Source organism: Apodemus sylvaticus, chromosome 8 (assembly GCF_947179515.1).
Source record: "Apodemus sylvaticus chromosome 8, mApoSyl1.1, whole genome shotgun sequence".
NCBI classification, from domain to species: domain Eukaryota; kingdom Metazoa; phylum Chordata; class Mammalia; order Rodentia; family Muridae; genus Apodemus; species Apodemus sylvaticus.
The window spans coordinates 86371085-86383674 of NC_067479.1; the positions used below are offsets into that span (position 1 = coordinate 86371085).

Sequence of the window (12590 nt, forward strand, 5' to 3'; positions counted from 1 at the left end):
CATTTCCACATGACCATTTTGACTGTGCATATGGCACAAGGGGAAGGGTTCATGGTCCTATGATGGATGGGAAGGGGGGTATTTGAATCGCTAAGGGAGATCACCCAAAGGCTTTCCCTGAGATAAAACATGCTGTATAAATTTCAGGGTGCAATACAAAATAAAAACTCAGGTCTTCTGGTTTAAGAGTTATTAAATGTCTCAAGCTGTAGTAGTAGTATACTGAATCAAGTGCCCTACTACTTGAGTTCCCACAAAATGCAATCTACTTAGGGAATGGATGTCTGCAATGTGGGGTCAGAGTGAATGAGAAGTTAGAAGAGGAGATGGTGTTGACAGAATCTAGGGCAGGAAGGAGTCTGGTGTGTTCAGAAGTTAGAGAAAGGCCATTGGGTGAACTACGGAGGGTAGGGAGGATGTGACAGAGTTCAGGACAGTAGACAGGGGAATTGGAAAGCTCATACTGAATCCTGGGAGTTTCTGGTCTTTATTCTATGACAAGCTGATGGAGATGTCTTAAGCAAGAAGGTAACATCAGCAGGCTTGGAGTTTAGATGCTCATGTGCTACTTTGATTTTTATTCTTGTGATGAAATAGTCTGACAAAAGTCAACAGGAAAGAGAAAAAGGATTTATTTGACTTACACTTCCAGGTCACGATCTATCCCTGAGAGAATTATGGACAAGAAGTCAAGTGGGAACTGAAACAGAAAGCATGGAAGAATGTTTGCTTGCTGGCTTCTGTGTTTAATGCTCAGCTAGCTTTCTTATACAACTTAATGTAGGTATAGTGCCGCCCACAGTGAACTGGGCCTTCCCACATCAATCATTAACCAACAAACTCACAGACACATCTAGAGGCCAATCTTATCTGGGAAATTATTTATTTGAGCTTCTCTCTTCCCAGATGACTTTAGATTGTTGAGAGTCAAAACTAACCAGCACAGGTAGCATAGATGGAGTGACTGTAGCCAGATTGTAAGAGTGACAATAGACAGAGGAGCTATTAGGAGTGTCTCAAGTGAGAACTGGTAGGGATTTGGCCCATGGTAGCAAGGATGGAGGCATAAATAGAAGCTATGGAGGTGTTAGGAGTAGATCAACTTGGTGGGAGTTGGTAGAGTGACAGTTGAAGTGATAGATGGCAATGATTTCTGTTTCTGGCTGTTAATAATCATTAATAAGTTTAATTCTCAAACTTGCCAACATTCTGACATTGCAAAAGTAGCACTTTGATATACTGAGGTCTAATAAGTGGTCTAATAAGGATAGGGCATTCACTTATACAGGAAACAGGACAAGGCCAAGGGCTGATGGTAGCGATTTCCAACAAACTAGATTCTAGGCACGTTCATTTTTAGGTATCCTTGAAATGTTGAGGTGAAAGCACAGGAAAGGAGGGTTCTTCCCTGACTCTGGAGAGAGGCCTTTGCAGGAGATACATGGCTATTCCAGCAAAGGCAGTGGGTAATCCTACCAGACTTACCCTGTTTAAAGCTTATTACTGTTCTGCAAGGATTATATCAATAATTTTCCAGATAGAACTACTGGAGAGCCAATTAACCTTCAGTTCAGGGTACAAATTCCTGTGTAGCTGCCATAGCATACTGCCTGCATTCCTTTTTATAAAGTCTCTCAATCTCTTTTTCTCCCTCTCCCTTTGTCCCCCAACTCTAACTCACTCTCTCTCTCTCTCTCTCTCTCTCTCTCTCTCTCTCTCTCTCTCTCTCTCTCTCCCTCTGCATGCTATGGTGTGGCATGTGTGTAGAAGTCAGAAAATTTTTCCATGTTGGTCCTCACCTCCTACCTGATTTGATACAAAGTCCCTCCTTTTTTTACTGTTCTGTGTGACAGGTTATCAGGCATGGAAGCTTCTAGAAGAGACTGTCTTGCTTCTGCCTCTCATCTCATCATAGGAATGCTGGGATTACACGTGCACACTAGCACACCTGGCTTTGCATGGATTCTGTGGTTCTGAGCACCATCCTTATGTTCATGTGACAAGCACTTTACCCACTTGGCCATTTTCCTGTCCGACATACTGCTTTTCAATAATGGCTTCCTCACTCACGCTGTTATGCATGACTATTTGTGCTGTGATTCATGGGTATTTATACTGAATTGCTCCTAAGGATTCCCAAATTGATAATTCTATTTAAGACATTGAGTGGAAATAGCCTTGTGGGTATGAGATTTTCAAAAAAACATCCTAGGCCCCTACGTTTGAGGAGCTGTAGATGAGTTTTAAATTCAACCGTGCCCCCTTGATATTCCCACAACTATATTTTCACCTTTAGGGACAGTGGGCAATGAACTCCCACTGAGTTCTAGACTTTGTAGAATCTTCATCAAGCATGTAAGTCAACTGATAACAGTTCCAGCTCCTCCCGTGATCTTCTTGGGGTGTAGCACGAGTATTTCTGGATTGCCCTTGCTCCCTGGGAGCGCTTCTGGGTTGATTTTGATTCAAAGTCCTCCACACCGTTCTTTCAACTTAGGACAGAGAAAAGTGCAACGCAGACAGATGTGCCTCCAACAGTCAGAGGGAAGGTGCAATAGCAGTACATCTGTATGCATGTACATTCAAGGCACTAGGTTCTAGTTCAGTCTTCTTACAAGGGAGAGAGCTGAGGGCCATGGAGGGCAGTGGGGCTCACTTCCTGGGTGGATCTGCATTCCTTATCCCTCACTTTGTCCCACCTCTGGTCTAGAATGGTTCAATGCCTCCAGAAGATTCACATGTGGTAAAGCACAGACAGTGAAGTCAAGTACAGCTGATGATTTGCATTGTTTTTCTTCCTCTCTCCCCTGGCAAGTTCCCTTATCATGAGCACAGACTGTGTACTGAGTGATGTGAATTAGAATTCATTAGCATTGCCTTTGGACATGGCAAGTATTTAGTTTAAGCTTCTTGGTATTTTCTCTTATGCTCATCTAGGAAGCCCAGCATCCCATTGTCTTTGCTCCTGACGTTGAAATGAAACATATTGTCTCCTTTTAGGATGTCATTAAAAGTCGATGGTGACCTTTACAGTGACTAATAGTTTTCATGGGACTTTAATTGTGACTTTTTCCTTTTCCTTTCCTTAGACAGAGCAGCTTCTGACTGCTTCCTGCATCCTTTGTATCAAGGAATCAATAAAAACAGCCGCCTTTTGTTGATGCTATAGGAGATTTTATGCCGATGACAAGGGATTTGATTTAATATTCTCTTTAAATAAGATCAACACTGCTGCAGTTATAAATGCTTCGAAAAACTGTCAAGCACATCAGTGTGGCATGAAAGAAAAAGTTAGTAGCCTGCTATAAGTGAGCATGTGCAGCAGGTCTGGGAGATATTTATGATTGCGTGTTAAAATATATACATTTAGAGATTGCTTTCTGCTCTTTTGACCATGAGTAGGAAATGCAGACACGAACGTTTCATTACTGTTACCTTCTAAACTGCAAACTTTCTTTGCCAGTTAATGATTTTCTGGGGCAAAGCTGGATGTGGTGACATGATAGAAACAGGTATTTATGATCTGTGATGCAATTCTTAGTGAGTATGGATTTACAGTTAAATGGTGCAGTGGGAGCCCAGCTGGCAATTATTGACAGAGCCTCTGGAATCTATATTTTGTTTGTTCCCATTATTTACACGCACTTTCTTTTAGAGCCTGACTACCTGTGTTGGCTATGTTTCCTGCTTTATTTGAGATGTGAGTTATCAGGCTTTGCAATTTGGGAACTGGTGTTCTGTATGGCCAGGGAGAGGTGAGGCATGTTGTACCTATGGCTAATCCCTAATACCTTGCCATTTTCATTGAGCTAGGATCCTGTCTTGGGTACAGTCCATCTCTGTTTTTCTTTGTTTTTGGGGACCATTAAACTTAGGAAGGAAGGAGAAGATTGGGAAGAAATAATTGGAGTGAGCACATAGATACAGTTTGTGGTAGTGCCTGAGCCCCGGGAAAACCCTGCATACAGCCTTTCCCAGACATGAGCCATTGTGGCTCTTTAACAAGGGCAGTCTTGCTCAGTGGAGTATCAGATCAACACGTGTGGCATCATATCAACAAAACAGAAGACAGCAAGAGTCTTTGGAGTGAGCGTGAATGGAGATTCTTTCCTTCAAAGGCCAATTGGAGCAGCTGCACCCCACTGCACATATGAAAATTACATTCTCATTTGGGTTGTATGGACATGCAATTTCAGTGGTCCAAAGTTCATCCATCCTGAAGCCCCATTGGAAACCCACGTGTGGAGGACAGGGCTATATGAACCCGATACTTGCTCTGCCAGATTTTGTTGATGACAACAATCAAAACAGGACCTGTAGCTATTTATCCTAGACAATCTCTGATTGATTGGTCAAAGCGCTAAATCTTCATTATCCCAAACACTACACTGAAAGCTAAAAGGGGCAGAGCTGATTCAAAAACCTAATCTGTTTGTCATCCTGGAACACATTCTGACTTTGGAATTTACATTTCTGTTTCTGTTTGAATGCTGGTAGCTTTCCTTAGGTTTTAGTCCCACATGTGGAAACCATCTAGAAACACCATTTGCGTGGGAGAACTGTGAAGAGCTTCCTTCTGCTGGGCCCAGGGCTCTTGCATGCCAAGATGCTGCCTTTCTGTTTTGTGGGTGTGGCTTTTACATGGAACAGGGGTGACTCCCCAATGTGCACATTAAACTTGCCCCCACTCCTCGTTTTTTTGGAGACTTTTTTCATAGACATGAGTCACTCGCCAGACCACACATCATCTGTCATCTGCCCAATGTTTTTGTCATTTTGCAGGGGACGAGTGTAAACTGAGAACGCCTCTCTGCTTGCTTTCCTGGGTGGTATTTATGCTGACGGAGTGTTCCTCCCTGGGATTTATTAGTTAATGACTTTCTTTTCAGTAAACATTTGCGGTATAGTCAATGTGCACTCCTGAAGGGAGAAACAGCTTGGCAGCCTTGATGGGCGTTATTGGACATTGCTATTGTTTTTAGTCCTCAGTCACTCTGTTCCCACTTAACCAGTCAGCTACTCTCTGCCTTCCCTGGCCTCAGCTCCACTGCTTGGAACATTGGTGTTTTTCCTCTAAGACAGAATCCCAGTGGAGTACAGGCAGCTGGGTGACACAACCAGATCAAGACGCTTTGAATTTTGAAAATGATTCCCCTCTTGGTACTGAGCCCAGTGATAAAAGCAGGGCAGTTGTCATCGAGAAAACCGAGTGCTGTACACAGCACAACCTTTCCAATTAGCACACTTAAGACGTGTGTTAGGGATGATGGGGAGTTGGGTGTTACAGAGTGAAGTGCAGGTAATAGGATTTTACATTTTCATGTTTCTGTTGTTTTTTTTCCCTCCCATTGCAGTTTTAGGAAAATTGTTGCACATTATGGAAGCTCCTAAGTGCATTTTTAACATAGCTCTTTCTGTTTACAATAATATCTTCCAAAAACAACAGAAGTATCTCTCATTATGAGTTCTCTCTCTCTCTCTCTCTCTCTCTCTCTCTCTCTCTCTCTCTCTCTCTCTTTCTCGTCTGTCTGTCTGTGTGTGTGTGTCTGTCTGTCTGTCTCTCTCTCTCTCTGTATATATGTGTGTGTGTCTCTGTCTGCCTGCCTATCTCTCTCTCTCATACAGACACAGGCACACACACATATACACACAGGCACAGGCACAGATATAACATATACACACAGACACACACAGACACACAGACACACACACAGACACACACAGACACACAGGCACACAGACACATACACAGACACATACAGACACACAGACACACACAGACACACAGACACACACAGACACACAGACACACAGACACACACAGACACACAGGCACACAGACACATACACAGACACACACACACAGACACACACACACACAGACACACAGGCACACAGACACATACACAGACACACACACACACACACACACACACAGACACACACACACACACACACACACACACACACACACACACACGCTTTTTGCCTGTTGGTTTTTCCAAGTGGAAGGAGAATAGTTCCTCTGTTATTCTCAGTTTCTCTGGTTCTGGCCAGGCCGGACCATTCTTCTGGAGACCCTTGAGCTTGCTACTAAGGAACTGGGTTTGATGCAGTTCCTGAACAAGATAGTGCTTTAATGATCACCAGACTCAACCTTAAAATGAATCTTTCTCTCAGGATCCACACAGACATCCCAAGAGATTTAGATCAGATATTTACCAGGGACATAAACCACAGGGATGGGTGATGTGAACACGCTGTATCAGCTTTATTTACATGTGTGACATACTCATTTGTAGACGATGTGTGGGGTGTGGCAGGGCGTTAGTCTGTGACTTTTGAATCCGGCACCAGGGCTGGGATATTTATGATGATGATAGTTGGGTAATTATGACAAGTGTCACTCTTTACTATTTCTCATCATCATCTTCTTCTGTCTTCTGATAAAATCATACTTTCTGTCTATCATGAAGTTGTAAGGGCTTTGTTTTATTAATTCAGTAGGGGGAGAAATTGTCTGGATCATTTCCAGTTCAAAGATTTGAGACAAATTATGCATCATGTTTCTTATGACAAACGCTAATGTCTTTTATTGGAAGAGCAGCATTATAAAATATTGAACAATCTGTTCATATAGCTCTCTGCACAACTGTGTTGACCAGAGCCACCTCCCTAACATACGATCTACACTGGTTATAGAGAGCTTAAGAGAAATTATCATTTCTTTTTGTTGTTTTGTTTTAAGCTACTGAAATGTGGGGGCTTGTTACACTTCTTTTGGTGTTGGATACTAAATAAACACTAGTTAGTATTGTGTGCTTAAAGTAACTTTCAGATTAATTTACTGAGTCAATGGTATAATTCTTTGCAAAAGATATTGCTGTTATCTTCAGCAATGGGTGATTTGGGTACTGTGTAATATCACAGTCCCAAGGTCAGATTACTGGTTCTAGCTGATCTGAGATTTAAACTCAGTGTGGCTGGAAAATACTCAATAACTAGCAAATGACTGGTTCAAGATCATTGAGGCATTTTTGTCTTTTGTGTGGAATCATCCAGAGTGTCACTTACTTGGTATCCTCTGTTCTGGATATCTCTGGCTGCTTGCTACTTTTTCTGTGATAGTTCTATGTTTTTAGATGTTAAAACATCAAGTTCTTAGCTGGGCAGTGGTGGCACATATCTTTAGTCCCAGCACTCGGGAGGAAGAGGCAGGGAGATTCTATGAGTTGAAGGTCAGCCTGGTCTACAGAGAGAATTCTATGACCAGCCAGTGTTGCATAGAGAAACTCTATCTTGAAAAACAAAACAACAAAACGTCAAGTTTTTAGGCCTGAGGGTATTGGTGGTACAAGTCACAGATGGACATAATAAAATCTTGCTGAGAAAGAGGAAGAAGTAGCTTCCTGTGTATTTCTTTGTATGTGTGTATACCTGTGGTCATGTGCACGTGTGTGTGTGTGTGTGTGTGTGTGTGTGTGTGTATGTACATATGAAGACCAGAGGACAACTTCAGATGTCATTCCCCAATGGCCATCTATCTGGATATTGGGGTAGGGTCTCTCTCACTCTCCTAGATCTCGCCAAGAAAATTTGACTGACTGGTCAATAAACCCAAGGGCCCACCTCTTTGTTCCCTTTCACTGGGATTAAAGCTATGCCACCACACCTGTCTTTGGTGCATCCCCTTTCATTTGAACTATCCATGTGGAAAAAGTTTCAAACATTGCTCAGAAAATATCCCTTTGTGCTCCATGGGTCACAATTCAGGACATACTTGCAGAGTAGTCTCAGGAGTATATGTTTTAGAAGAGGGCATGTCAGGAGGCTTTGAGGGGAAAGGTTGTGGGGCCAGTTGCCAGTGGAATTATTAGAAGCCAGCCCTTGGTGGTCATCTTGCACCATCATCTGATTTCACAGGCAATAAGACACAATAACTGCCATATGTGTGTACTGTAAATGTTTAGACTCAAAACGACAGTGTGTGTGTGTGTGTGTGTGTGTGTGTGTTTAGCAGCCATTTCAGACGATGAAATTGAATACCATGTCTCAGATGATTTCTAAAGGACATAGATTTTTTTTTTTTTACAGAATTGCAATATATATCTTGAAAGAGGGCTGGTGCTGATACTACACATCCCTCCAAAGGTGTCCATCCTGCCTTCAGTACCCCTGCCAAGTAGCAATGGAACTGGGCCTTCAGTACTCACTCACAGGGATGCAGTTTCCAGACTACTGGTCCAGCATGCTTTGTAGTCTGCCGTGCGTGCTGGAAGAGTGCAGACCTGTCATGGGATAAGAGAAGGCCTGGCTTTCTTCTGGGGTGCCCCCAGGAGAGGTCTTTTATAGATGCTGGCAGCTGTTCTTATGACATCATGGCAGCTGGCACTGTAGGGCATGCCGAGATCCATTAGTGGGTGCTCAGGTCCCTGCTTGGGTGAAGCGGGGGCCACGTGAAAAGGTTAGTTTGTCTGTTCCAACTTCCTTAAGCCCGAGTTCCTATGCCAGGTATTTCTATTTTCTATTTGCTAACTGTTAGTTGAAACAAAGGGCTGTTTTGTTGGGTTTGTGTTTCCCTGTGGAAAAGATTACTTTAGGCACATTTTAGAAAATGCTTTTAAAAAGAATCTTATGCGAGTTGAAAACAGAGGGAAAGAAAGTAAATGTCGCTGTGGCTTTTTATTATAATAAAGACTGTAGTGAAAGCTCTCCCAATCCCCCCCTCCTCCCTGCCTACCAAACAAGCCTTTGTCTGTAAGAGAAGGGTTGTGCTTCAACAGCAGGGCCAGAGATGAGCAAGCGACACCATCCAGGTTTTTGTACCGATAGGATTGCCACCACTGACTCTCTCTGCTTGTCAAAATGAGTGGAGCACTTGAAGAGCCAGTCCACTACTGGTGGTGGTATAGGGAGGTGTTCTTTCAAAGACCACTGGCAAAAGGTTTTGAGACTGTCACATGAGATCTGAAGGAGTAGATGGAGCACGAGGGGAGCTGTGTTCAGTAGTGAGATGGTTTGTTGTTTCAAATGCCCATACATTCACCTTAAACTTAGTGGCCACCAAAAGGGACTACATAGAGAGATGCAAATGATGGTGTCTATTGTTCCCCTAGGCATCTTTCTCTGGTGGAGTTTGGTGATAATTGGTCATTGTGTTGGTAGCTAGGCCACTGCGGGTGTTCTAGGCAGGTCAGTGGTTTAGAATGTGTCTCTAGAGGTGATGTTACAGGTAGCCCTTGGGTGTCCAGGAAGACTCATCTTTTCTCAATATGGCTCCCAAATTTGTTACTTGTCTCTTTGCTATGACAGAATATGGAGCAAAGCGACCTCAAGAAGAAAGGCTTTATTTCAGCTCACAGTTTGAGACTATACAGTCCATCATGGCAGGAAATTTATGGAGACAGGAGTTTAATGCAGCCTGGTCACATGGTGTCTGTAGTCAGGAAGCAGAGATCAATGGATCCCCAGATTGATTTTTCCTTTTTATTCAGTCCAGGATCCCAGTTCTGGCCACAGTGGATGGGCCTTTCTATCTCTATTAACCTAAATTAGGTAATACCAGAATTTAACTGGCTCTAGATATTGTCTCATAGGCATGCACAGTGTCTAGGTAATTCTAGAGTCCATCAAGTTGACAGAGAGATTAGCCAGCACAGCTCCTAAGACAGGCAAGGTCATGACGGGTAACCTACACTGCCAAGTATGGTAAACAGTAGTCATATGGACTATAGAACATAGAAACTAGGGGGCAAATCCCCATGCTCTGGAAATTTAAAACAAGCCAGACTTAGCAACATGAAAGACTATAAAGTATCTCACTATAATCTTTTTTAAAATTTACTTAGAAAACATTTTTACATTTTAAAATAGTCATTCTTAGATAAGTTAAATACAGCATATAATTAAATTATTTTTATTCATTATAGTTTCCCCCTTTTCAAGTGACTAATAGAAAAAATAAAAATTATCTTCATGGCTTATATTTTTTTTAGATAGTTATAGTCTAGATCCAGGCAGCAGTGTATATAGCTGTCTGGGTTCTTTTGCAGATTACTTGTAATTGGAACACCAACTCACTCACTCACTGACCGAGTGTTGTCTGTGCTATGGCCGTTGTGTGCTAACTGTAACTGTATGGCTCATGAAACATACAATACACATCATTGAGATCTTTTCAGGAGTTTGCTGATATTTAGTCTAAGGGATTCCAGATGGCTTGACAGAACCTAGAATAAGTGCAAGATACCCTGAGATTTCTTCCTGTAGGTATCTTTGTAGGCCCTAAGGAAGGAACCTAAGGTTCCCCTAGGTATTTAAAGATGCTTCAGTCACCTGCTTCTTATTTCTGTCTATTCTTGCTAAACAAGATGTAATATCAAGGCCAGGAAAATGACACACATAAAAGCACAGAATGCTTATTCCGAGGACCCAAATTTGGTCCCTAGCACTCAAGTTGGACAGTCAAGAGCTGTCTGTAACTCTAGCTTCAGGATTCCTTGTTGGACTCTATGGGAATTGCATGCATGTGACCATTTTACAACACACACACACACACACACACACACACACACACACACAATAATGCTGAAGGTGTTGATGATGATTATAAAGCAAGCAAATGTTTTCTTTAAAACGTGGTAGATCTTCACTTACTTGCAGCTGAGCACCTGGAAGGAGGCTTGGCAGGGTGACAAGCCAGCTCTGCATCTGGAACCCTCTAGTGTCCCATAGATCTGTGGCAGGACACTACTGCTGGATTGAATACTTCTTCCCATTAGAGATGTAGAGTTACACGGGATGGGGTTCATCCATGCCAGTGGGTAGCTGTAGTGCATTTTAGTAATTATTGATCCCATGGGTAGTTTCAGACCCAAGAGCACCCACCACTAAGGTGCTGGTACAGCAAGGCATCTAGACCTAACTAGCTGGCTTCACTAGCAGACTGGTTTTGTATTGCAAAAGTTCAAATACAGGTGATCATAAAGCATAGCAAGAAGTAGAAGACACCAGAAGCCAGAGTTGATCTTGCCTAGATGGAAACTCATTCCTGATGCACCCTGACTTCTGGAGTGTGACCAGAGAGTTTAGTGGGCTGCCTTCTTAAATGCCCTTTCTACCTTCTTCCGCTAGTTAAACGCACTTTCTAGGTCCAGACCCTGCATTGGAATCAAGTTTCCCTTTATTGGGAGTGGAATGAGCGCTTGGCAGGACAGTGCAGTACATGTTACAGTGACCTGAGTCCCAGGACTTAGAATGCATGATGTAAGATCAGGCTTGGGATTTACCATCTGCAGTAGGCAGGCCTCCACACAGGGTATATTTCTGCTGTGTTGCTCAGCTATTAACTGTAAAAACAGGAGAAATTCATTTAGAAGCTGTGCCCATTTTTTTTTTTAACGAGGTAAGGCCGCTAGGAGATACATGGCATTTTAAAGCAAAGAGATTCCTGGGAGAGGCTGAGCTTCCCACCCAGAAATGTGGCAAGGAATAAAAACATTTACACCAGTTTAATATGAATGGTTGGGGAAAATATCTATTGCACATTGAGCATGATATATGAAACTATAACCCACTCTTGTGTAGTAAGCCCAGAACCATTCACCTAATGGATTACTATTCGACTTGACGTTATTCTGCATCTTTTCCATCTTCTCTTGCCAAGTACTGGAAACTGTCAGAGAAAGCCCGCCACGTACATAGATGCTCTTGGCCTGGGGTTGCGAGCTCATAAGACTCTGGAAGGCAGAGGTTACCCCATGACCCTCACGCTGCAAACTACAGCGGAAATCAAAGGGTGACAGGCAACATAAACAGTGGCCACGTGTGGAACGTCAAACTCAAGACAGATGGAGGCGGGCCTTGCTCTGTCTCCTGCTCCCCTTCTCATCTATAAAAGGAAGCTTATTTCCTGTCTTCTGAGAGGAGAAAAAGGTGCCCTATGGCTTTCAGGGGCCACAGAAATACTTCTTGACTTGTTCTAAGGGAGAGTTTGACCTCCTCCGAGATGACTTAAGAGCGACTCTCGTTTGATCCCACAGTGGTTTACCTGCTACATGTTGAATGTCAGAGCTTGAAGGGAGGTGGGAGACCTGGGTTGGGGTGACTCTTTACACACATGCGGGAAACAGAACATTTGAGATTCAACCTTCAAAGGGTTTATGGTTTGCCTGGTGGTAAGTGCTAGTTACCAGCAGGGTTGATGCTCAGAGCCCCCAAAAATGCCACCCCTTGGTCAGAAGTGCTATTAGTTTTTGTTTGTTTGTTGTTGTTGTTTGCTTGAGCACATGGGCACACATGTGCACGGACCAGCTCTCACTCTCACGGATGCATCCGTCTGCTCATTTTTTCCAGATATACTAATTACAAATGGCCCTTATCTCTTTGTAACATTTTGATTTGCATACATGGTCCCCATTAGTGTTCATGTTAAGAGCCCATCTCAGGGAAGACACTTCTTATTTTTCTGATTCTTAGCTTCTCGGCCTATTCTCCCCCCTTTTCACATCCCCAACCTTTCCTTCTCCCACTTTCCCCCTGGTCTCCTTCCCTCCCTCTCTATTCCCTCCCTTCTTCCCCAACAGGATCAT

General features: G+C 43.1%; 1 protein-coding gene across 1 annotated transcript in view; it reads left to right on the top strand.

Moving 5' to 3' along the window:
• Positions 1-12590, top strand: part of Lrmda (leucine rich melanocyte differentiation associated) — a 1035040-nt gene that overhangs the window by 355400 nt on the left and 667050 nt on the right. The gene's annotated exons all lie outside the window — the stretch shown is intronic.